A 23,541-nucleotide genomic window follows, 5' to 3' on the forward strand; every position below is an offset into this window, starting at 1 on the left:
TCTACTCTACTCCTCCCCATCTTAATTATCATTTCCACGTGTTACTGGTCGAGGAGGGGGAGTGGCAGCAATCTATCACTCCAAATTATTAATTAATCCCAGACCAAAACACAGCTTCAGTTCATTTGAAAGCCTGACTCTTGGCATCACTCATCTGAACTGGAGGACAGAAAAGCCACTTCTGTTTGTAGTATATCGGCCCCCTGCTGGGCCACATTCAGAGTTCCTGTCTGAGTTCTCTGATTTCTTATCTGACTTGGTCCTTAGAACGGAAAAAGTCATTATCATTGGAGACTTTAACATCCATATGGACGTTATAAACGACAGCTTTAGAAATGGCTTCATTTCATTACTTGAGTCAGTTGTTTCCTGCAGCAGGATGCTCCACATCTATCAGTCTGTCATGGCTAGCACCATCTTCTTTGCTGTAGTGTGCTGGGGTGCAGGCATTAAAGCTAAGGATACCAACAGACTCAACAAACTCATTAAAAACGCAGGGTCTGTTGTCGGCTGTAATCTTGCAAACTTGGATGAGGTGGTGAGGGACAGGATGGTGTTGAAATTGCGGACAATCATGGACAATCCCTCCCACCCCCTCCATAACACAGTGGACAAACTGAGAAGCAGCTTCAGCAACAGACTCCTGCAGCCTCGCTGCTCGAAGGAACGGTACGGGAAGTCATTCCTGCCGTCCGCCATTAAACTCTATAATTCATCCAAACCCACTCAATAACAATAATTGTCGAATGTTTATGTTGTAATTTTATTTCTATTTTATTCTATATTTATGTATATGTGCTAATAATCTATCCTGGACCAGATCAATGGTTCTTTAGTGTCAGGTTATGTACCCCGGTCCTACAAGGTGGCAGTGATTAAGCCGTTGCTTAAAAAACCATCACTGCATCCTGATGTGTTAGCAAACTACAGGCCTATATCCAACCTTCCTTTTATCTCTAAAGTTCTTGAGAAGGTGGTGGTGACTTAGTTACTGGAGCACCTGCAGAGGAACAGCCTGTTTGAGATGTTTCAGTCAGGCTTTAGAGCTCACCACAGCACAGAAACGGCACTTCTTAAAGTTACTAATGATCTTCTCATAGCTTCCGATCATGGACTGGTCTCTATGCTGGTTCTGCTGGACCTCAGTGCTGCTTTTGATACAGTTGATCACAGCATCCTGTTACATAGACTGGAACATGTGATTGGGATTAAAGGGACAGCATTAGACTGGTTTAGATCATACTTATCTGATAGATACCAGTTTTCTCATGTCCATGGTGTTCCCTCCTCATACAGTAGGGTTAGCCATGGAGTTCCTCAAGGTTCTGTACTTGGACCAATCCTCTTCACATTGTACATGCTTCCCTTAGGGAACATTATTCGGCAGCATGGGATAAATTTTCATTGTTATGCTGATGACACTCAGCTTTATTTATCCATGAAATCAGAGGAGACAGAGAAGTTAGTGAAGCTCCAGACCTGTCTTAAAGACATAAAGTCCTGGATGTCTTCAAATTTCCTCCTCCTTAACCCAGGAAAAACTGAGGTCATGGTGTTTGGTCCTGAACCTCTCAGGGATAGATTAGATCATATGATCACTCTAGATGGTATCCCATTAACATCTAGTCTCTCTGTGAGGAATCTAGGAGTAACTTTTGATCAAAATCTCTCCTTCAACTCACACATTAAATTAGTCTCTAGAAGTGCCTTTTTTCACCTGAGGAACATCACAAAGATTAGGAAGCTACTGACACGGCATGATGCTGAAAAGTTAATTCATGCTTTTGTTACTTCCAGGCTGGACTATTGTAATTATTTATTATCAGAGGGCCCCCTGCTATGGAATTGACAAAAGAGATCACGTAAATCCTGTAATGGCGTGGCTTCATTGGCTGCCCGTTAAATTTAGAATCATTTTTAAAACCCTTCTTTTGACCTACAAGGTCCTCAGAGGCCTAGCTCCATCCTAACTGGAGTAGCTAATGATACCTTAACAGCCCAATAAACCGCTCCGCTCTCAGAATGCTGGTCTACTTGTGGTTCCCAGAGTTTCTAGGAGTAGAATGGGGGGGGCGAGCATTTAGCTACCAGGCCCCCCTGCTATGGAGCCAGCTCCCTGTCCAGGTACGGGAGGCTGACTCCATCGCTACTTTTAAGATCAGACTTAAAACCTAGCTCTTTGAAAAAGCTTATTGTTACTAATTCTGTAGTTCCAGTTACTATCATAGATAGACAAATTACCATACTTAGGGGGTCGTCTAATCGTTAGGTCACATCTTAGCTATGCTGTTATAGGCCAAGGCTGCCGGGGTCCGGAAACATGATCACCTGACAGGCCTCTGTCACCCCACTGGGTCATGGTTTCCTCTCCTCTCCTCTCTCTCCTCTCCTCTCCTCTCCTCTCCTCTCTCTCCTCTCCTCTCCTCTCCTCTCCTCTCCTTTCCTCTCCTTTCCTCCTCCTCATCAAGCAGACTAGTTATGCTGATTCCTGTGTAGTTTTTCTGCTCCCCCCCTCTCTCTATTCATTTACAGTTTTTGTGTGTGTTTCTTTGCTCTGTGCCTCTCCTCTCCTCTCCTCTCCTCTCCCTCTCCTCTCCTCTCCTCCTCCTCTCCTCTCCTCTCCTCTCCTCTGGTCCTGCTCAAGGTTTCTTCCTGTTAAAGGGGAATTTTTCCTTGCCACTGTTGCTTGTCTGGGGTTAGGCCCTGGGATTCTGATGGCTGCACTGTGGCAGACCCGAATCTTACTCTTTCAGCACGCAGTGGCCGTTGCAGGGCCAGACCTGACGGGCGCGAAGGCAGTGGGTTCCCTGTTGGGCATCCGCTCTACCCAGGCAGCCGAGGGGGTGCTTCGGCTATGGAGGAACAGACTCAGCACAAGAGAGAGGCGTCTCCTTGAGGACTACGGCCAGGGGACTGAACCTGACAGCAAGGACCCCTTTCCAGAGATCAGGCTGGCCGCCCATCTCGGGAATCTAGACCGTCCTCTCCTCAGACCAGCAAAGACCTTCTCCCTGGTAGCGGTCGATAAGAAGACCTTATACTGCGTGAGGGTTGTGAGAAGAATTATTGTTATTGTTGTTATTAGTATTATCTTTAAATGCTATTGTATGTAGATTTTGAGTGTTTGAGGAATGTTGATAAGAAAAGGAGAACATGAGAGTGTTTCGTAAAGGTGCTGAAGTTGCTGACAACCAAGCTCAGCATCCAGATGTATCCTGTTGGTCAAGATTAGAGAAGTTTGTAAAGATGTCAGAAGACAATGAGTTACGAGATCCTGTTTAGACACCCATTCTGTTTGCACCAATAAAAGAGGTGAGCGAGCAGCAGACGAACGGAGTTGACAGAGGAAGCTTGAACTGCTGCTCGGCTCCCCCTTGCAAGGAACTCTTGTTGTTTGCGTGGTTACTCTGAGTCTAGTGAACGAACAGCGCGGGTGATCAAAACTTCATCCTCACAGGGTACTAAACAGGAGAGGACTGTTGAACAGGAGCACCAGCGTGTGGGCTGATCGGCTGGGAAGGGATGGAGCCCACCTCTGCTGGAGGGTCCTTTACAAGCCGCCCCTGAAGAAGAGGACTGGGGACCTCCAGGAGGATCTTACATGGGGCTGTTGCCCTGAACGCTCTTCTCTCCAGAATGCACACTGCTGTGTCGGACCAGTGCCCGTTTTGCTACGGGCGAGAGACTGGGTTCTACGCATACAGTGAGTGTGAGAGGCTCACTTTACTTTTTAATGTCATAAAATGTGTTTTTAATGGGTTTTAATAAAACCTTTTCTATTAGAACTTTTATTTTCAGTGCAGGGCACAACAAAGTAGCTCGCAACAAGTGGCAACTCCTAAATTTTATCTGTGGTGAGGCCAAAATGGCAATTTACATCTCCAGGAAAAACAAAATTTCCAAAACTGGAGATAGTGAGGCCGCCTCTGTGCGGCTGCATAGTCCAGTGTAGGCTGACATTGGAGTTTGGTTTTTATAAAATGATAAACGACCTTGGCAAATTCCACGATATATGGTGTCACAGAAATGTATTATGCACTGTTATGTAGGATCATTTGCAGTTTGCACACCCCCTAGTGGGATAAATTGTATTGTTGTTTTCATAATATTTATTTATTTACCTATTTATTATTATTATTGTTACTCTGTGTGTGTCCCTGTGTAAATTGTAAATAAAGTGTTTTTGTAGAAATCTAAAATCTCCTCTCCTCTCTTCTCCGAGTAGATCATTGATGATGTTATTTCTTGTATAGTTTCTCTGCTACAGACTGAATATTATATATTCTGATATGTATACTGTAGTCACCCTCTGTACTATGTACAGGTATACAGGGGCTGAGTATCCATTTACCTGGATTATTGTATATATACACATCCTCTTTGTATATTTCCAATTTTATTCTATTTTATTTTTATTTTATTTTTCTCTGCGTGGTCTTGCTGTTGTTGCGCTGTAAATTTCCCCGTGTGGGACAAATAAAGGACCTGAATCTGAATCTCGCCTCTACCTGTCCTCCTCCTTCTCCCTCCTCTCCCTCTACCCAGCCGGCCATCAGCAGAAGGGTCCCCCTACACAAGCCCTGTCCTGCTCAAGGTTTCTTCCTGTTAAAGGGGAGTTTTTCCTTGACACTGTTGCTTGTTGGAGGTCAGGCCCTGGGATACTGTGAAGCGTCTAGAAACAATTTTGATTGTAACAGACGCTATATAAAAAAAGATTGATTTGATTTGATTTGAACTGGTAAAGTTGCACCTTCATAAACTTCAAAGGATGTTTGTTCTTATGGTTTTCCAGGTGCTTTAAGGGTTAGTTTGAAAATGAACCAACAACCTTTGTGTCACCGTAGTGATCGACTAAAATAAAGCAGAAACCAAATCTTATATATAACAACACTGAATATATGTAGATCGCATATTCATTGAAGAAATACAATAAATCCTGCTGTAATAAATGTTTTAAGTAATGAGCTTGTCCTACAAACATTCTCAGAGCTCAAAGGACTTTTCGACACTCCCCTATTAGACCAACATACACACTGAGGAGGAATATAGCCAAACTGGGACTTCTGTGGGCTTATGGATGGACCTTCTTCTACTGGTCCATACATCTGCTTCCGGCCTACTACTGTGTGTGTGTGCGTGCGTGCGTGTGTGTGTGTGTGTGTGTTGGTTTAAATACTCAACAGCAGATGTTTGAACAGTCTCCTCATTTGAAGACTTGCCCGTAGGATGTTCTGTGGAGGTTCGTTGGCCGCAATCAGCCAACATGTCACAGCAGCTTCAAAGCTCCCATCAGCTTTTAGCTCACCTTTAATTGATTTAAAATGTTTCCTGCTTGTCTACCTTCTCTTTGTAGCTTTCAAATGTGCTATATCAGCTAAAACTTCTGTTAGCCTTAATTAGGATGATTCGTTGATGTATTTACTGTATATTTACACTGTATTTCATCTCCATCTTTAAATGTTCCATTTTCCTCTGATACTGTGATCTTTTCTTTTCCAAGGAACATGTGAAGACCTTAGATATGGTTTGTTAAGGCATTGCGATGTTGGAGGGGGCATTGCGATGTTTGTGAACGATAGATGGTGTAACCCAGGGCACATCAGGGTGAAGGAGCAGTACTGCAGCAAAGACATTGAACTGCTAGCGGTTAGCATTCGGCCATATTACCTCCCGAGGGAATTCTCGCATGTTATCGCAATAACCGTGTACATCCCTCCATCAGCCAATGCCGCTGCTGCCTGCGAGACTGTACACACCATAGTTTCAAAGCTTCAGACATCGCACCCCCAGTCCCTCCTCCTCATCTGTGGTGACTTTAATCATGCTTCTCTGTCCTCCACTCTCCCAACCTTCACTCAATATGTGAAATGCCACACAAGAGACAATAGAACTTTGGATTTAATGTATGTTAACACCAAGGATGCATACATCTCCTCCCCCCTCCCCCCGCTGGGCCGTTCTGATCACAACCTGGTTCATCTGTCCCCTGCATGGTGTATAAACAACCACCCACCAAGAGGTATGTAAGGAGCTGGTCTGAGGAGATCAGCATGACTCTGAGGGACTGCTTCGACACCACAGACTGGGATGTGTTATGTGAACCTCACGGGGAGGACATCGACGGCCTGACAACCTGCATCACGGACTACATCAACTTCTGTGTGGAAAATGCCGTGCCTACCAGGAAGGTTCGGTGTTTCGCCAACAACAAACAAAGCCCAGACTTGACTGTGCTGTCACATCACCATCCCCCCTCTCCCCCCCATAACACCTCCGGCATCGGCAGCTCTCTCCTCACACCACGCCACCTCCCTCCACCCCCTGCCAGATCGACCCTCACAGTCCAACCCCCGTCTTCACCCACCAGGAGGTGAGGAAGGAGCTGAGGAGGACCAAGACAAGGAAAGCTACTGGTCCTGATGGCATTAACTCCAGACTACTCAAGGACTGTGCAGATCAGCTCTGTGGAGTACTCCTGGACATCTTCCTCAGTCTGGAGAGAGTTCCACTACTGTGGAAAACATCATGTGTGGTTCCGGGATCCAAAGACTGTGAACGCCAAGGAGCCCAACCACTTCCGGCCAGTGGCTTTAACCTCTCACCTGATGAAGACCATGGAGAGGATCGTTCTCACCCACCTCCAACAGCTGGTGGACAGCAAGATGGACCCTCTACAGTTTGCATATCGACTGGGCAGTGGTGTGGATGACGCTGTCATATACCTGCTGCACCGGTCACTCTCACACCTAGAGAGCACCGGAAGCACTGTGAGAGTCATGTTCTTTGACTTCTCCAGTGCCTTCAACACAATCCAGCCATCATTGCTGAGAGGGAAGATGGAGGGAGCCGGAGTCGACTGTCACCTAGCTGCCTGGACCACCGACTACCTCACCAACAGACTACAGTACGTGAGGCTCCGTGACTGTGAGTCCGACGTGGTTGTCTGCAGCACGGGGGCACCGCAGGGTACAGTTCTCTCTCCCTTCCTCTTCACTCTCGACACATTGGACTTCAGCCACAACTCGGACAGCTGCCACCTCCAGAAGTTCTCCGACGATACAGCCATCGTTGGACGTGTGTCTGAGGGGAACGAACTGGAATACAGGGAGGTCATCACCAACTTTGTCGCCTAGTTGTGAACTGAACCATCTGTGCATCAACACCAGTAAGACAAAGGAGGTGGTGATCGACGTCAGTAGGAACACTTCTCACACTGCACCCGTGAACATCCAGGATTTGGACATTGAGATTGTGGAGGAGTACAAATACCTGGGTGTTCATCTCAACAATAAACTGGATTGGACTCATAACACAGATGCCCTGTACAAGAAGGGCCAAAGTCATCTTCATCTGTTGAGGAGACTGAGGTCCTTTGGAGTGTGCAGGTCACTGCTTAGGACTCTTTATGACTCTGTGGTGGCATCGGTGAGCTTCTACGCTGTGGTCTGCTGGAGCTGTGGAAGCTCAGAGAGGGACAGGAAGAGACTCAACAAACTGGTCAGAAGGGCTGGCTCACTCCTGGACTGTGGGTGAGAGGAGGATGTTGGCCAAGCTGACATTAATTATGGACACCCCCTCTCACCCCCTACCCCGAGACTGTGGGGATCTTAAGCAGCTCTTTCAGCAGCAGACTGTTACACCTACGGTGTAAAAGGGAATGTTACCGCAGGTCATTTATCCCAACTGCCGTCAGACTGTTCAACATGCACAACACTTAATTGTAGCACCAATAACCCAGGGTTGGCATATTTGCACTAACTAATCATCCTACCTCTGGAATGTCTTATTTGCACATCTTATTTGCACCTTCATTTTTCTTCACACTGTCCGACACTCCTTCTGTACATAATTTTTAATTTCTGTATATACTGTACAATGTACATAGCAATGTACATAATATAAGAGTCTTTTTATTTTATTTATTTTTCTTTTAGTATTTTTCTGTATTGTACACCACGGGCTACCGCTGTAACGTGTAATTTCCCCGATGTAGGATCAATAAAGTTTTTTATCCAGTTTTTATCTGTTCCGTTGTCCCCACGGAAAGGGTAACTTGGTGTCCAAACTATAAGGATATTACTCTTTTCAATTTTTCCACTTTTGTTATTTTTATTTCCAAAGTGCGGTGAGCAGGTAATAAACCAAGCAGCCGGACACCAGGTAAGAATGTGGACAGGTAACCAATACAACTGAAATCTCCCGCTTCCTTTTCAACCAGTCAGAAGGGTCACATGGTCACAAAGTGCAGACACTACTTAAAGTGACAGTGCTCATTAAACTAGCCTACCTACCAAGGACGTATCGGCCTTTTAGTCAATGAAACCATTTTATCCCTAAGAGAGAAATAAAGAAATAATTAAGGAAAATTAAAGATGAAATAGAAATAGATGAATTCCACAAAACACAACACCTCCCACTTAAGTTCCTGATGCACTAATCGAAGGAACTTACTACACAACTCATATCCCTTCACAAATACATTTCACAAGTCTTTACAGAATTTTTTTTTTCTTTTTTTTCTTCAATTTGGAGATGGGTTTCTGCAATAAGTGGCCCAAGGAGATGAGATTGGGGGCTGTGCACTGAATGTAGAACTCGGGAGCAGATGGCCCTCAAGCGGCCTAGGGTAAATGAGTCTGGTCCTCCACTGGGAGAAGGACTACCAGCCTCCTCACGTCTCTTCTTATAACAGTCATTGGCATGGGCAGCAAGAAACCCCTTTTCTTTTGGCCATGCGTTGTTGTGGCTTTTTACTCTATGTCTAATTGCTTTAATAAACTTACACTTTTCTTAAGTCAGAATGCCTATGCCAGTGCCAATGAGTTGATGTAGAGTTGCCGCAACAAAGTCGAATGATGAGTCAGGGTCAGCTGGTTCACGGTTCCAATGATGGTTTATTGAAGATTCACAATTCACCATGCATGAGAGTTAGCCCGGGCTAAGTCTGAAAACTAGCAAGAAATCTCCAGCTCTTATACAATTTGGAGCCTGGGTTTACTCCTCCCCGGGCTCCTCCTTCTCATTATGCAATTTTTCCCATTTTCCACCGTTATGTATATTTTTTCATTCTTATCAGAGGCCAGGTGTACCTTCACACATTTTTTTAAAACAGGCAATCTCTTGCACCAATGGACAACCTCTTGTCCTTGTACCACGCCTCTGAAACCCCCTGTCTTATCATATTCTGGCCAATAAGCGTAAATGGCAAACATTACAGTCACACAGAAAGAACAGAAAAACATTGATTAGGCACTTCTAGTCTGGATAATCATTGATCACGGACACCAATCATCAGATGTCCTTGACCCTGCCTGAACATGCATAAACAGGCTTTTTAGAAACCTTTACCTTTTACTACAGCGTCACGGAAACAGGAAGGCCAGCACATGTTGCAATGTCAGCATCCCTGACAATCCCATTTTTGTCAGGGTGAACAGTCACAATTCGGCCCAGACGAAACTGACCCCTCAAAGCATTTGAGTCAACAATCCAGACAAGGTCAACTTTGACGTTCCTTTCCGTTCTGTGCCACTTGTGTCGGACGAAAAGATTTGGGCCAGCCAGTTCTCTCCACTTGTTCCAGAACCTGTCTACTCCAATTTGTATTGCACGGAGTCGACGCCAGGAATGGGTCTCCAGGTCAAGTCCACTTGTGTCCCCTCCAAGGGATGCTCTTCCGAAGATAAGGGAGTTTGGTGTTAAATATTCAATGGAATCTTCTTGCTCTTGAGCTCTGGCATCAATTGGGCGTTCATTAGTTAGGTTGGCTGCTTGATAGAAAAGGGTTTGGAGTTCAATCCATGTTAGAGACTCAGTGATCTCTCCAAGGCTCATGAGTGCACGTTTCAAAAGCTTTACAGCAGCCTCAGCGGCCCCATTTCTATGGGGTGCATCCGCTGGGTGAAACTCCCACTTCCACTCAGTCCCATTTTTTGCAGCTAGATCTTCCATGGACACAGTCTGCAGACAAGCCAGGTGTTTGTGAAGCTCTTGCAAAGCTGGCTTGGCACCAATAAAATTAGTGCCTCTATCGGACCAAAGCTTCCTTGGATGCCCTCTAAGGGCTGTAAATCGGGAGTACGATTGGAGGAAACTTTCTGCTGACTGATCATCAGCATGGACAGCTCTTGACGCCATACAACTATAAACAATACCCCAGACTTTCTTGCTTGACCTTCTCTTTACGGCATCTTTCACTTCAAACGGGCCAAATAAGTCAAGGGTTGTATACTTGAATGGCTTGCTCTTTGTGTACGTTCTGGAGGAAGATCACTCATCACTTGCTGGCACAACACAGTCTTTCTCTTCCTGCAGTTGACACAGTCATTCAGAACTTTCTTTACCGTCTGGTTGTTCTCCATATGAGGATGTGTAGCATGAAGCCTTTTTACTATTCCCATTTTTGGTACTAACTGAACGCTATACCATTGGGTTTGCTATACTGTGTATTGTGAGGTCATCAGAAAAGAATGTGCTTACTTGACTGTATAAGAAGGAGCTATCGATGTAAACACCTCGGAGTTCTTCACCAACGGGACCGCGAAACCTCCCTCGGGCATGCTGCAGCGTCCGATTGATACCTGACTGTTCTCTCCAATTAACATCTGTGATAACCAAGTCGGTGTCTGCGAAGATTCCTTCCTCATCAACACATCTCGGCTACCACCAGGAGAAAATTCACGACATTATTCCCATTGGTTGGCCTATGGCTCCAGGGGGTGTGAGGTTCCTGTCAAATTGGACTTGACCAAGGCGCACATACTGCTCAAAGAGTTCAATTGCAGCCTCTCTAAGATGTGGCGAGTGGGGAATGTCCCAGATGTCTTTTGAGGAATGGTCTCTGCCAGCTTCTTGAAAAGACTCTTGGACAAGCATTACTCCTCTTTGCTTGGCAGGTGAAGCGAGGCCAATGGGGTCATAAAACCCTGCAATCTGACTAAGCAGTATGTGTCTGGTCAGAGGGTTGGGGGTACTGCCTCTTATCTCTTCCTCTTTCAAGTCCAGCCCAGTCCTCATTTTTTCCCCGCCTTTTTGAAAAGTTCACTGATGTTAGCACGCGAAGTTGGTCTAACTCAGGTTCATATCCCAACCCCAGTGCCTTGTTTTCGTCATCGTGCATCTGGTTAGGTAGGATGAAGGTCTTGGGTTGCATTGGCTCCACATGACAGTGGTTAGTGGGTTCTTTGCTCCTTCCACTTTGGCCTGTCAGTACCCACGGCTTGAGGGCAAAGCCACCAGCTTTTAAGATTTTCTCCACCCCTTTGGTCAGCTCACTTAGTGTCTGAAGGTCATTGTGTGATGTTAAAATATCGTCCACATAGCAGTCCTCAGACACAATTCGACGCTCCGCGACCATGGAGGAAAACTGAGGTACGTTTGCAGTCTCCCTCAGGGCAACCTGAGCAAGACATCCAGCTGGCTTGTCGCCTATGTTGACTCTGATGACAGCAAACTCTTTGATTTCCTCTTCAGGGTTATCCCTCCACAGGAAGCGATGGAGATGTACTTCCTCATCCTTTAGCCATACGGAATTATACATTTTCTTGACATCGCCAAGAGCAGCATACAATCCAGTACGGAACCCCAAGAGGACAGCTTGGATTGGGTTGAGGACATCAGGGCCTTTGTGTAGGAGGTTGCTTAGGCTCATTCCTTTGAATTCCTGACTGCTATTCCAAACGATCCTCACTGGCGTGGAGCTAGAATGTGGATTGGGGGTGGCTGATGTACCACACTGGTCCATTCCAGTTCTGGATTTCCTGTTTGGTGAGTTCAATGGCTGCTCCTCTTGACACCATCTCATGGATCTGCTCTCAGTATGCCGCTTTCCATGCAGGTTCCTTTGCCAGCCGAGCCTCTGTTTTCCGGACGGTTGCTTCCACTGCTTGGCGATTATCTGGCAGAACTGCCAGGTTGGCCATCCATGGGTAAGATGCGTCCCAATGCGGGGAGTCACTGTGTTTGTCTGCTAACACATAAGAGAGACATTCTTTTATCTTCTCCAATTCCCTTTCTTCTCCAAGTGTCATCTCTTTGCCCCCAAGAGGACACTTGCCGCATTTGCAGCTGCCGCATCTTGGGTCACAAGATGCACCAATGCTGTCCCACTTGAACCACTCAAAAATGTCTTTGTTCGTGACCATGGTGTTACTCAGGATCACATTTTCCATTCTTGTAGGGTCCTCATCCAGGTCTTGAAAGTAATCACGGACCTCTCTGTACACCTGTGAGCAGGTTCTCATGGATTTGGCGAAGTGGGTTTCGGAGAGGTGCAGGGTCAGATCAACCTCTTCGAAGAGATCAGGGTGGGTGCCGCCAACAGTTTTGCCCAGTCGGCCGTCCCAGAGAACTAAATCCCCTTCCATCTTGAACGGTTGTGGAACCAGGCGACCTTCCCTGTGGCTTATAAGAAGATCAATTGTTTCAGGACAGACCAGCTCTTCTGCTGGAACATAAGTAAAGATTTTTGTCAGTTGCTGGGGAGTGACAGGCTGACTTACTTCTGCGATACTCTCAAGGCCATAGCAGAGTAATTTGTGTTCTTTAATGATACCCTTGGTGGTTTTTATTCTTACTCGCAGGGAGTACCTCTTGGTAGGAACTGTCTTTTTCATCCCACCTATGCCATGCACAATTAGCTTGATGCTTTCACCACGAAAGACATAAAGGCGTCCACATGTGCACTTGGCACCAGGACGCCTTAGGCCGCAGATCGATGATCGACTTTGTGGTTGTGTCATCGGATTTGCGGCCGCATGTACTGGACACTCGGGTGAAGAGAGGGGCGGAGCTGTCAACTGATCACCACCTGGTGGTGAGTTGGCTCCGATGGTGGGGAAGGATGCCGGACTGACCTGGCAGGCCCAAACGTGTTGTGAGGGTCTGCTGGGAACGCCTGGCAGAGTCCCCTGTCAGAAGAAGCTTCAACTCACGCCTCCGGGAGAGCTTTGACCATGTCCCGGGGGAGGCGGGGGACATTGAGTCCGAGTGGACCGTGTTCCGTGCCTCCATTGTTGAGGCAGCTGACCGGTGCTGTGGCCGCAAGGTGGTTGGTGCCTGTCGTGGCGGCAATGCCCGAACCCGCTGGTGGACACCAGCGGTGAGGGATGCCGTCAAGCTGAAGAAGGAGTCGTATCGGGCCTTACTGGCCTGTGGGACTCCTGAGGCAGCAGATGGGTACCGGCGTGCCAAGCGGAGTGCAGCTACGGCGGTTGCCGAGGCAAAAACTCGGGCATGGGAAGAGTTCGGTGAGGCCATGGAGAACGACTTTCGGACGGCCTCGAAAAGGTTCTGGACCACCATCCGGCGTCTGAGGAGGGGAAAGCAGTGCACTGTCAACACTGTGTATAGTGGTGATGGTGTGCTGCTGACCTCAACTCGGGATGTTGTGGATCGGTGGAAGGAATACTTCGAGGACCTCCTCAATCCCACCAACACGCCTTCCAGTGAGGAAGTAGGGCCTGGGGACCTGGAGATGGGCTCTTGTATCTCCGGGGCTGAAGTTGCCGAGGTAGTTAAAAAACTCCTCGGTGGAAAGGCCCCGGGGGTGGATGAGATCCGCCCAGAGTCCCTTAAGGCTCTGGATGTTGTAGGGCTGTCGTGGTTGACTCGACTCTGCAACATCGCGTGGACATCGGGGGCAGTGCCGCTGGATTGGCAGACCGGGGTGGTAGTCCCTCTTTTTAAGAAGGGGGACCGGAGGGTGTGTTCCAACTATAGGGGGATCACACTCCTCAGCCTCCCTGGTAAGGTCTATTCAGGGGTACTGGAGAGGAGGGTCCGCCGGATAGTCGAACCTCGGATTCAGGAGGAGCAATGTGGTTTTCGTCCTGGGCGTGGAACAGTGGACCAGCTCTACACCCTCAGCAGGGTCTTCGAGGGTGCATGGGAGTTTGCCCAACCAGTCCACATGTGTTTTGTGGACTTGGAGAAGGCATTCGACCGTGTCCCTCGGGGGGTCCTGTGGGGGGTCCTCCGAGAGTATGGGGTGTCGGGCCCGCTGATACGGGCTGTCCGCTCCCTGTACGATCGGTGCCAGAGTTTGGTCCGAATTGCTGGCAGTAAGTCGAACTCGTTTCCGGTGAGGGTTGGCCTCCGCCAGGGCTGCCCTTTGTCACCGATTCTGTTCATAATTTTTATGGACAGAATTTCTAGGTGCAGTCATGGTGTTGAGGGGATCTGGTTTGGTGACCTCAGGATCGCGTCTCTGCTTTTTGCGGATGATGTGGTCCTGTTGGCTCCATCGGCCCGTGACCTCCAACTATCACTGGATCGGTTCGCCGCCGCCTGTGAAGCGGCTGGGATGAGAATCAGCACCTCCAAATCCGAGGCCATGGTTCTCGACCGGAAAAAGGTGGAGTGCCTTCTCCGGGTAAAGGAGGAGATCCTGCCCCAAGTGGAGGAGTTTAAGTACCTCGGGGTCTTGTTCACGAGTGGGGGAAGAATGGAGCGGGAGATCGACAGGCGGATCGGTGTGGCGTCCACAGTAATGCGGACTCTGCACCGGTCCGTTGTGGTGAAGAGAGAGCTGAGCCGAAAGGCGAAGCTCTCGATTTACCGGTCGATCTTCGTTCCTACCCTCACCTATGGTCATGAGCTTTGGGTCATGACCGAAAGAACAAGATCACGGGTACAAGCGGCTGAAATGAGCTTCCTCCGTAGGGTGGCTGGGCTCTCCCTTAGAGATAGGGTGAGAAGCTCTGCCATCCGGGAGGAGCTCGGAGTAGAGTCACTGCTCCTCCGCGTTGAGAGGAGCCAGATGGGGTGGCTTGGGCATCTAGTCAGGATGCCCCTGGACGCCTCCCTGGTGAGGTGTTCAGGGCATGTCCCTCCGGTAGGAGACCCCCGGGGAGACCCAGGACACGTTGGAGAGACTATGTCTCTCGACTGGCCTGGGAACGCCTGGGGATCCCTCCGGATGAGCTGGAGGAGGTGGCTGGGGAGAGGGAAGTCTGGGCTTCTCTCCTTAGGCTGCTACCCCCGCGACCCAACCCGGATAAGCGGTAGAGAATGGATGGCTTTCACCACGTAGGCCAAGGCGCTGGGCAGCATTATTTGTTATATAGTTGGTGTCGGACGCAAGATCAATGAGTGTGCCGATCAGTTGGCCTGAGTTAGTTGTTACTTCTAGCGACATTATGACCACCAGATACTCTTTTGGCCTATATGCAGAGCTGCAAATAGTGGTGGTGGCTTTATTGAAAAAGGCTTCTCTGAACTCAGCCCTCAATTCTGGAGTGACTTTTGCAAGGAGCTCTTCTTGTCTACTGGTAAGTCCAAAGCCTTTAGCATCCACCCTTTTCTTTGCCAGGTCTCTGCTGCCAGTAGCTTTCTCAGCATTCTTGGGGCAGAGCAGGTAGTGGTGAGGCTCTTCCTTTCGACAGTCAGTCTTAGTGCAGAGGAACTTTGGGTTGCAGCGGCCATCCTTTGAGTGGAAGCACAGACACCGATGGCACCCCCCATGGCTCTTCAGATGTGCTTTTCTCGTCTGGAGATCCATCTCCCTGCATGAGTCAGGCGGTGCATGAGTCCAGCCATGACTTTGACTGAGCCTCTCTTTGGCCCGAGGTGGCTTTAGAGAATGCCTTCTTGACTCCTTCTCCGGGCTTCTCTGACATGACTTTTGCTGAGGAACTCCCTTCTTCCGGGCAGTGGTTCCGTGGGTCAAAGCTGTTCCCAGACTCAGTCTTGTGCGCAAACCATTTCTCTTTCAGAAAAGTCGGGAGCTTACATTCAAGGGATTGTGCCACCCATCTGTTGTTTATCACTTCCTCTTCTCCAAGGATCACAAGGTTGCTAAGAGCTCGCCCCACAGCCTGGATCAACTCAATTGCCTTTCTGGGGTTTCTTCCTCTGACAGGAGGTAGGCCATGAATCTCTTCAGATATCTTGAGGACAATTTTTGCCTTGTTCCCAAAGTGGTTCCCGAGCATCCTAAATATTTCTTCTACAGCCAGGCAGCTGGAGAGAGTCAAGTCTTTTTTCACTTTGTCACTGAGACTGGCCAGTAGGTGGAACCGTCTAACACCAGCAAATCTCTGGGGGTTGCCCAGCTGTTCAAGCTCTTCCCACTCAGCTTTCCATCGGTAGTAGTCGGTCATGTCTCCAGAGAACATGGGCAGACGTGTCCTTTCCAGACTGATCTGTGGCTTAAAGTCATATGCTCCAGGATACATACCTTGTGATGGTACTGCAGCAGCTCTAGGGTCAGCTGCTAAACCAGAGAGTTGGGGCTGTGTGGCAGCTTCAGTAGCTTCAGTGGGCTCCATGCTAGGCGTTCTGCTCTCCTTACCAGCAAGTGCTTCGTCAGCCTCTTCTCGCCCATTGACCCTCATAGTTATTCTCCACTTTTGCACCCAATCATGCACTCTGTTTTCAAGCTCATATAGCCTCTGCTTATACATGGACATTTTGGTTCCAGAGATGAGACTCTCCCATTCATGCACCTTTTGCTCGAACATGCCAACTCTTTTGGCTAGATTCTCTCTCAAGAGTTCAAAGTCCTTTTCTGACAAATCTTTCACGTCAGCACTCTCCACTTCAGCCACTTTTTCTTCTGCACCATTGGAATACATGTTCAAGTCATCACAGGCAAACTTGGTCCATAAGGTCTCTTTAGCGACGTGAAGCGTTTGTGTGTTCTTAGCAAGACATTTGGCTGTTTTGTCCATTGCACGGGCAACTTTATCTTCCTCTTCCCCCATTTCCTCAAGAGCATCCACATAATCGAGACCGGTATCATGCACCCTCCCAAAGTCCATGCTAAGTGCTCTGATCTCGTCGATAAGTGCTCTTTTCTCAAGGAGATTCACAGTTAGGGTCAGCTTGTTGATTCTTTTGCTGAAAAAGGCTTGTGCTGTTGTGCTTCAGTTTCAAGGCTTCTAAATCTGCCGCATCCATCTTCCTTCCCACAGTGACCAAGGTGCTGTTGCTCATAGAGTTACTCAGTTGTGTTACTGGGCTTATTTCTCTCTCTTTGATGCTCCTTCACTGATCACAGTTGATTTGGGTGATGGCAGACTGATTCTTCAGTTTTCACAGATTATGCCGTTGGTTTATTACTGTGCCGTTTTCCCCACGGAAAGGGTAACTTGGTGTCCAAACTATAAGGATATTACTCTTTTCAATTTTTCCACTTTTGTTATTTTTATTTCCAAAGTGCGGTGAGCAGGTAATAAACCAAGCAGCCGGACACCAGGTAAGAATGTGGACAGGTAACCAATACAACTGAAATCTCCCGCTTCCTTTTCAACCAGTCAGAAGGGTCACATGGTCACAAAGTGCAGACACTACTTAAAGTGACAGTGCTCATTAAACTAGCCTACCTACCAAGGACGTATCGGCCTTTTAGTCAATGAAACCATTTTATCCCTAAGAGAGAAATAATTAAAGAAAAATTAAAGAGAAGAATTAAAGAAATAATTAAGGAAAATTAAAGATGAAATAGAAATAGATGAATTCCACAAAACACAACATTATCCTTATCCTTAAGTGTTGTAATTGTGTTCAGAGACTTGTGTTTTTGATGCCTCCTTCCTTTTTCCATCAGTGACCATCTGACTTTTCCATCTGCACCATCCCTTTTCCAACATCTTTTATGTCACTCTCCCCCTCTTTAAGATGATCGCCCTGAGGGGGTCTGAGATTGCAGAGTGATGGTGAGATTGGATGCTATATGCACACTCTTATTATGTATGCATGCATGCAGGATATTCAGCTCTCTGAGCACATGCATGCACACATGCACAACAGCACAATGTCACATAAATAGGTTGTGTTTAATGTCTGGGGAGGTTTGGGAGAGACCAGGGATGGATCTCCCAAACCTCCTCCCTATAGAATGACTGTATGGACAGCCCTGGTCTGTAGGTTAGTCTGAGTGTTGAGTGTAAAGCAGCATCTGATGAGGCTAAGGATGAGGATGAAATCATTACCTGGTCCAGACAAAACCTGGGACTAGGGACTTTCACTTATGAAGGGTACAAGTACACTGTTAAGAACAAGAACTCACTCACTCACTCCGTCCGTCCGTCCGTCCCCTCTCCTCTCCTCTCCTCTCCTCTCCATTAGCAAGTGATTATGTGTGTGTTTTATGATATTTGTAGCTCACAATGTTTTTTCTATTCTCAAAGACCGTGTGTCTATAGTCTTTTACTGAGCCCTCATTATCTTTTTAAAGCATTTATTTATCATAAAAATGCCACCTGTGTCTGTAGCCATGACAGTTATGACCATTCATATGCTGGAGAGGCATCTTGGGAACAATTAAGGGCTCACTATAGTGACCAAGGACACTTAAAGATTGTGGGGTTCTGGGATCAACCCAGCAACCTTCCTATCAGTTAGTGTGACAACTTTACCACCTGAGGCAAAGCTGCTGTTGTGTGAAGATGGTGCCATTTTATTTAATAGCATCCAGAGATTTTTTTGTTGACCACCACTTTTCCAAAACAGAGTGAAATGGGCAGAGCAGTCAGACCCAAACGCAGCACGCTCTGGAAGAAGATCTTGGTGCGCTGGCAGAGCGAACCGAGCAGCAGAAGACTGGCCGGCCATGAGCAAACAGAACCCAGAGGAGATCTCCACAAACTCGGGGTCAGAGACAGAAGGTCTTTTACCAGGACGGGATGGTCAAAAAAACAGTCAGGGTCGGTACCAGGCGATCGGTCCGTAGAACGCTGGAATGACTCGCATGAATGCAGAGGACAATCTGGCAGAGAGGGAACGGGAGGCAGGAGCTTAAATGCCAGGTTGATTACTGATTCAGGACAGGTGAGTGGAATGATTCCCTGAAGACAGACTGTGACAGAACCCCCCCCCCCAAGGGACGGCTCCTGACGTCCCAAAAACTCTGCACTGAACTGGGACGCTGGTGGGGGTCTGGGGGAGGGCTAGTACTCAGGAGACTCCGAGCCCGCCCTCCTGGTGGAGCTAGCCATTTCCCTAGAAGAGCCCCTGCCGGATTTCCAGTTGCCTGGGATGAGAGGCTTAGATGGTCCCTGGTGAGGCTGCTGTCCAGGATGTGACGAGCGGGAACCCACAATCTGTCCTCGGGACTGTACCCCTCCCAGTCGACCAGGTACTGGATACCCCTCCCTCGGTGTCGAGAGCGCAGAAGGCGTTAGCCGGAGTATGTGCTACCTCCATCAATGAGGGTGGTGGTGGAGGGGTTGTGGGAGGACAAAGAGGACTCTCGCAGACCGGTTTAATCCTGGAAACATGGAGCGTAGGGTGGATGCGCATGGATCTTGGAAGCTTGAGCCTGACTGCCACGGGATTAAAAATCTTCAGGATTTCAAACAGGCCCACAAACCGAGGCGCCAGCTTCTTTGCCTCGGTCCTTAGGGGTAAATCTCGGGTGGACAGCCACACCTTTTGGCCCACCCGGTAACTGGGAGCTTGGGAGTGATGGTGATTGGCCGCCTCCGAGTACCGATCGGAGGACCGGAGCAGGGCAGCTCTGGCCCGGGTCCATGTCTGCCAACACCGGTGGATAAATGCTTGGGCTGATGGGCAAGAGACCTCTTCTTCCAGATCAGGAAACAGGGAGGGCTGGAAACCATAGGCACATTGAAAGGGGGGTAGTCCGGTGGCAGAGCAGGTTAATGAATTGTGGGTGTATTCTACCCACAGGAGCTGTTGAGACCAGGAGGATGGGTGTTGAGAGGCCATGCAGCGCAGCACTGTTTCCAACTCCTGGTTAATCCTGTCTGCCCATTTGACTGGGGGTGAAAACTTGATGACAGACTGGCAGAGGCTCCCACCAGAGTACAGAACTCCCTCCAAAAAATGACGTGAACTGGGGACCTTGGTCTGACACTACATCCACTGGAAGCCCATGCAGACGGAAATCTTGCTGAACCTGTCAATCAATCAATCAATCAATCTTTATTTATATAGCGTCTTATACAATCAAAATTGTTTCAAGGCGCTTTCCAGAATCCCAGGGCCTGACCCCAGACAAGCAACAGTGGCAAGGAAAAACTCCCCTTTAACAGGAAGAAACCTTGAGCAGGACCAGGCTCATGTAGGGGGACCCTCCTGCTGATGGCCGGCTGGGTAAAGAGAGAGGAGAAGGGGGAGGACAGGTAGAGGATAGGATAGGTAGGAGAGGAGAGGAGAGGGGTAGAGGAGAGGAAAGGAGAGGAGAGGAGAGGGGTAGAGGAGAGGAGAAGGAGGAGGAGGGGAAGAGGAGAGGAAAGAAGAGGAGAGGGAGAGGAAAGGAGAAGGAGGGGGAGAGGAGAGGGAGAGGAGAGACACAGAGCACAGAAACACACACAAAAAATATGACTTCAGCGGGGCCGGAGGTCATTATGCAGCTCCGAGGCGGCGATACCTGTAAATAAATAGGGGGGGGGGGAGAAGCAGAAAAACTACACAAGAATCAGCATAACTAGTCTGCTTGATGAGGAGAGGAAAGGAGAGGAGAGGAGAAGAGAGGAAACCATGACCCAGTGGAGTGACAGAGGCCTGTCAGGTGATCATGTTTCCGGACCCCGGCAGCCTTGGCCTATAACAGCATAACTAAGATGTGACCTAACGATTAGACGACCCCCTAAGTATGATAATTTGTCTGTCTATGATAGTAACTGGAACTACTGAATTAGTAACAATAAGCTTTTTCAAAGAGGTAGGTTTTGAGTCTGATCTTAAAAGTAGCGATGGAGTCAGCCTCCCGTACCTGGACAGGGAGCTGGTTCCATAGCAGGGGGGCCTGGTAGCTAAATGCTCGGCCCCCCATTCTACTCCTGGAAACCACAAGTAGACCAGCATTCTGAGAGCGGAGCGGTCTATTGGGCTGATAAGGTATCACTAGCTCCTCCAGGTAGGATGGAGCTAGGCCTCTGAGGACCTTGTAGGTCAAAAGAAGGGTTTTAAAAATTATTCTAAATTTAACGGGCAGCCAATGAAGCGACGCCAGTACAGGAGTAATGTGATCTCTTTTGTCAATACCTGTCAGAACTCTGGCTGCAGCATTTTGGATCAACTGGAGGCTTCTTAAAGAGTTGTTTGGACACCCTGATAATAAAGAGTTACAGTAGTCCAGCCTGGAAGTAACAAATGCATGGACTAACTTTTCAGCATCATGCCGCGTCAGCAGCTTCCTGATCTTTGTGATGTTCCTCAAGTGAAAAAAGGCACTTCTAGAGACTAATTTAATGTGTGAGTTGAAGGAGAGATTTTGATCATAAGTTACTCCTAGATTCCTCACAGAGAGACTAGATGTTAATGAGATACCATCTAGAGTGATCATGTGATCTAATCTATCCCTGAGAGGTTCAGGACCAAACACCATGACCTCAGTTTTTCCTGGGTTAAGGAGGAGGAAATTTGAAGACATCCAGGACTTTATGTCTTTAAGACAGGTCTGGAGCTTCACTAACTTCTCTGTCTCCTCGGGTTTCATGGATAAATAGAGCTGAGTGTCATCAGCATAACAATGAAAATTTATCCCATGCTGCCGAATAATGTTCCCTAAGGGAAGCATGTACAATGTGAAGAGGATTGGTCCGAGTACAGAACCTTGAGGAACTCCATGGCTAACCCTACTGTATGAGGAGGGAACACCATGGACATGGGCAAACTGGTATCTATCAGATAAGTATGATCTAAACCAGTCTAGTGCTGTCCCTTTAATCCCAATCACATGTTCCAGTCTCTGTAACAGGATGCTGTGATCAACTGTATCAAAAGCAGCACTGAGGTCCAGCAGAACCAGCATAGAGACCAGTCCATGATCGGAAGCTATGAGAAGATCATTAGTGACTTTAAGAAGTGCTGTTTCTGTGCTGTGGTGAGCTCTAAAGCCTGACTGAAACATCTCAAACAGGCTGTTCCTCTGCAGGTGCTCCAGTAACTGAGTCACCACCACCTTCTCTAGAACTTTAGAGATAAAAGGAAGGTTGGATATTGGCCTATAATTTGCTAAGACATCAGGATCCAGTGATGGTTTTTTAAGCAACGGCTTAATCACTGCCACCTTGTAGGACCGGGGTACATAACCTGACACTAAAGAACCATTGATCTGGTCCAGGATAGAACTGCCTATCAATGGTAAAACATCCTTCAACAGGTGTGTTGGGATGGGATCTAAAAGACACGTGGTGGTCTTGGATTTCTGAATTAGCGATGACGCCTCAGAAAAATATATAGGGCTGAAGGAGCTTAAGGGCTCGTTGGATACCCTGTATGTTCCCACAGTCGGCACATCTGGTGATGGTCCAGTTGTTGGGATGGCCTGGTTAGCTTTCTCTCTGATAGCTAGAACTTTATCAGTGAAGAAGCTCATGAAGTCTTCACCACTCAGGGAAGAAGGGATACTTGGATCTAAAACACTGTGACTCTTGGTTAATTTGGCCACAGTGCTGAAAAGAAACCTGGGGTTGTTCTTATTTTCCTCAATCAAAGAAGAAAAATAAGCTGTTCTAGCCTTGCGAAGGGCCTTTTTGTAAACTAATAGACAGTCTTTCCAGGCTACATGGTAGCTGTCTATTTTACAAGAATGCCACTTCCTTTCCAGTCTTCGCACTTTCTGCTTGAGGGTCCTGATATGTGAATTATACCAGGGGGCACACCTCCTCTGATTTACGATTTTCTTTTTCAGGGGGGCAACAGAATCAAGCGTGATTCTCAGTGAGGTTGCTGCACCTTCAGCAATAGAGTCAACCTCAGCAGGGCTAAGATTATAATGACTGATCCCTGGGGAAACACACGGTGGTCCTGGGATCAGCACAGGGATCACTTCCTTAAACTTAGCTACAGCATTATCTGAAAGACATCTGCTATAGTAAGACTTTGTTCTGAGCATAGAAGAATCCTTAATCATAAATGTAAAAGTGATCAAAGAATGGTCTGACAGGACTGGGTTCTGAGGGAACACTGACACATGTTCTACCTCAACACCATAAGTCAGAACTAGATCTAGGGTGTGGTTGAAGTTATGAGTTGGTTGGTTTATCTGCTGGAGGAAACCAACTGACTCAAGTAATGAAATGATGCCATTTCTAAAGCTGTCATTTATAACGTCCACATGGATATTAAAGTCTCCAATGATAATGACTTTTTCCGTTCTAAGGACCAAGTCAGATAAGAAATCAGAGAACTCAGACAGGAACTCTGAATGTGGCCCAGCAGGGGGCCGATATACAACTACAAACAGAAGTGGCTTTTCTGTCCTCCAGTTCAGATGGGTGATGCCAAGAGTCAGGCTTTCAAATGAACTGAAGCCATGTTTTGGTCTGGGATTAATTAATAACTTGGAGTGATAGATTGCTGCCACTCCCCCTCCTCGACCAGTAACAAGTGGAATATGATAATTAAGATGGGTAGGAGGAGTAGATTCATTTAAGCTAACATACTCCTCCTCCTGAAGCCAGGTCTCAGTAAGACAAAATAAATCAATGTGATGATCCGCTATCAGGTCGTGCACTAACAGGGATTTACACAAGAGATCTAATATTTAACAGTCCACACTTAATTGTGATATTAGTTTCTCAAACTTGTGCTTCAGTATTAATTTTAATAATATTTTGGTGATTGACC

General features: G+C 47.6%; 1 protein-coding gene across 1 annotated transcript in view; it reads right to left on the reverse strand.

Annotated features, from left to right (window-relative positions):
• LOC130535342 (uncharacterized) overlaps positions 1-23,541 on the reverse strand; it is a 47,659-nt gene that overhangs the window by 21,339 nt on the left and 2,779 nt on the right. The gene's annotated exons all lie outside the window — the stretch shown is intronic.

The sequence above is a fragment of the Takifugu flavidus genome, chromosome 12 (assembly GCF_003711565.1).
Source record: "Takifugu flavidus isolate HTHZ2018 chromosome 12, ASM371156v2, whole genome shotgun sequence".
NCBI lineage: Eukaryota > Metazoa > Chordata > Actinopteri > Tetraodontiformes > Tetraodontidae > Takifugu > Takifugu flavidus.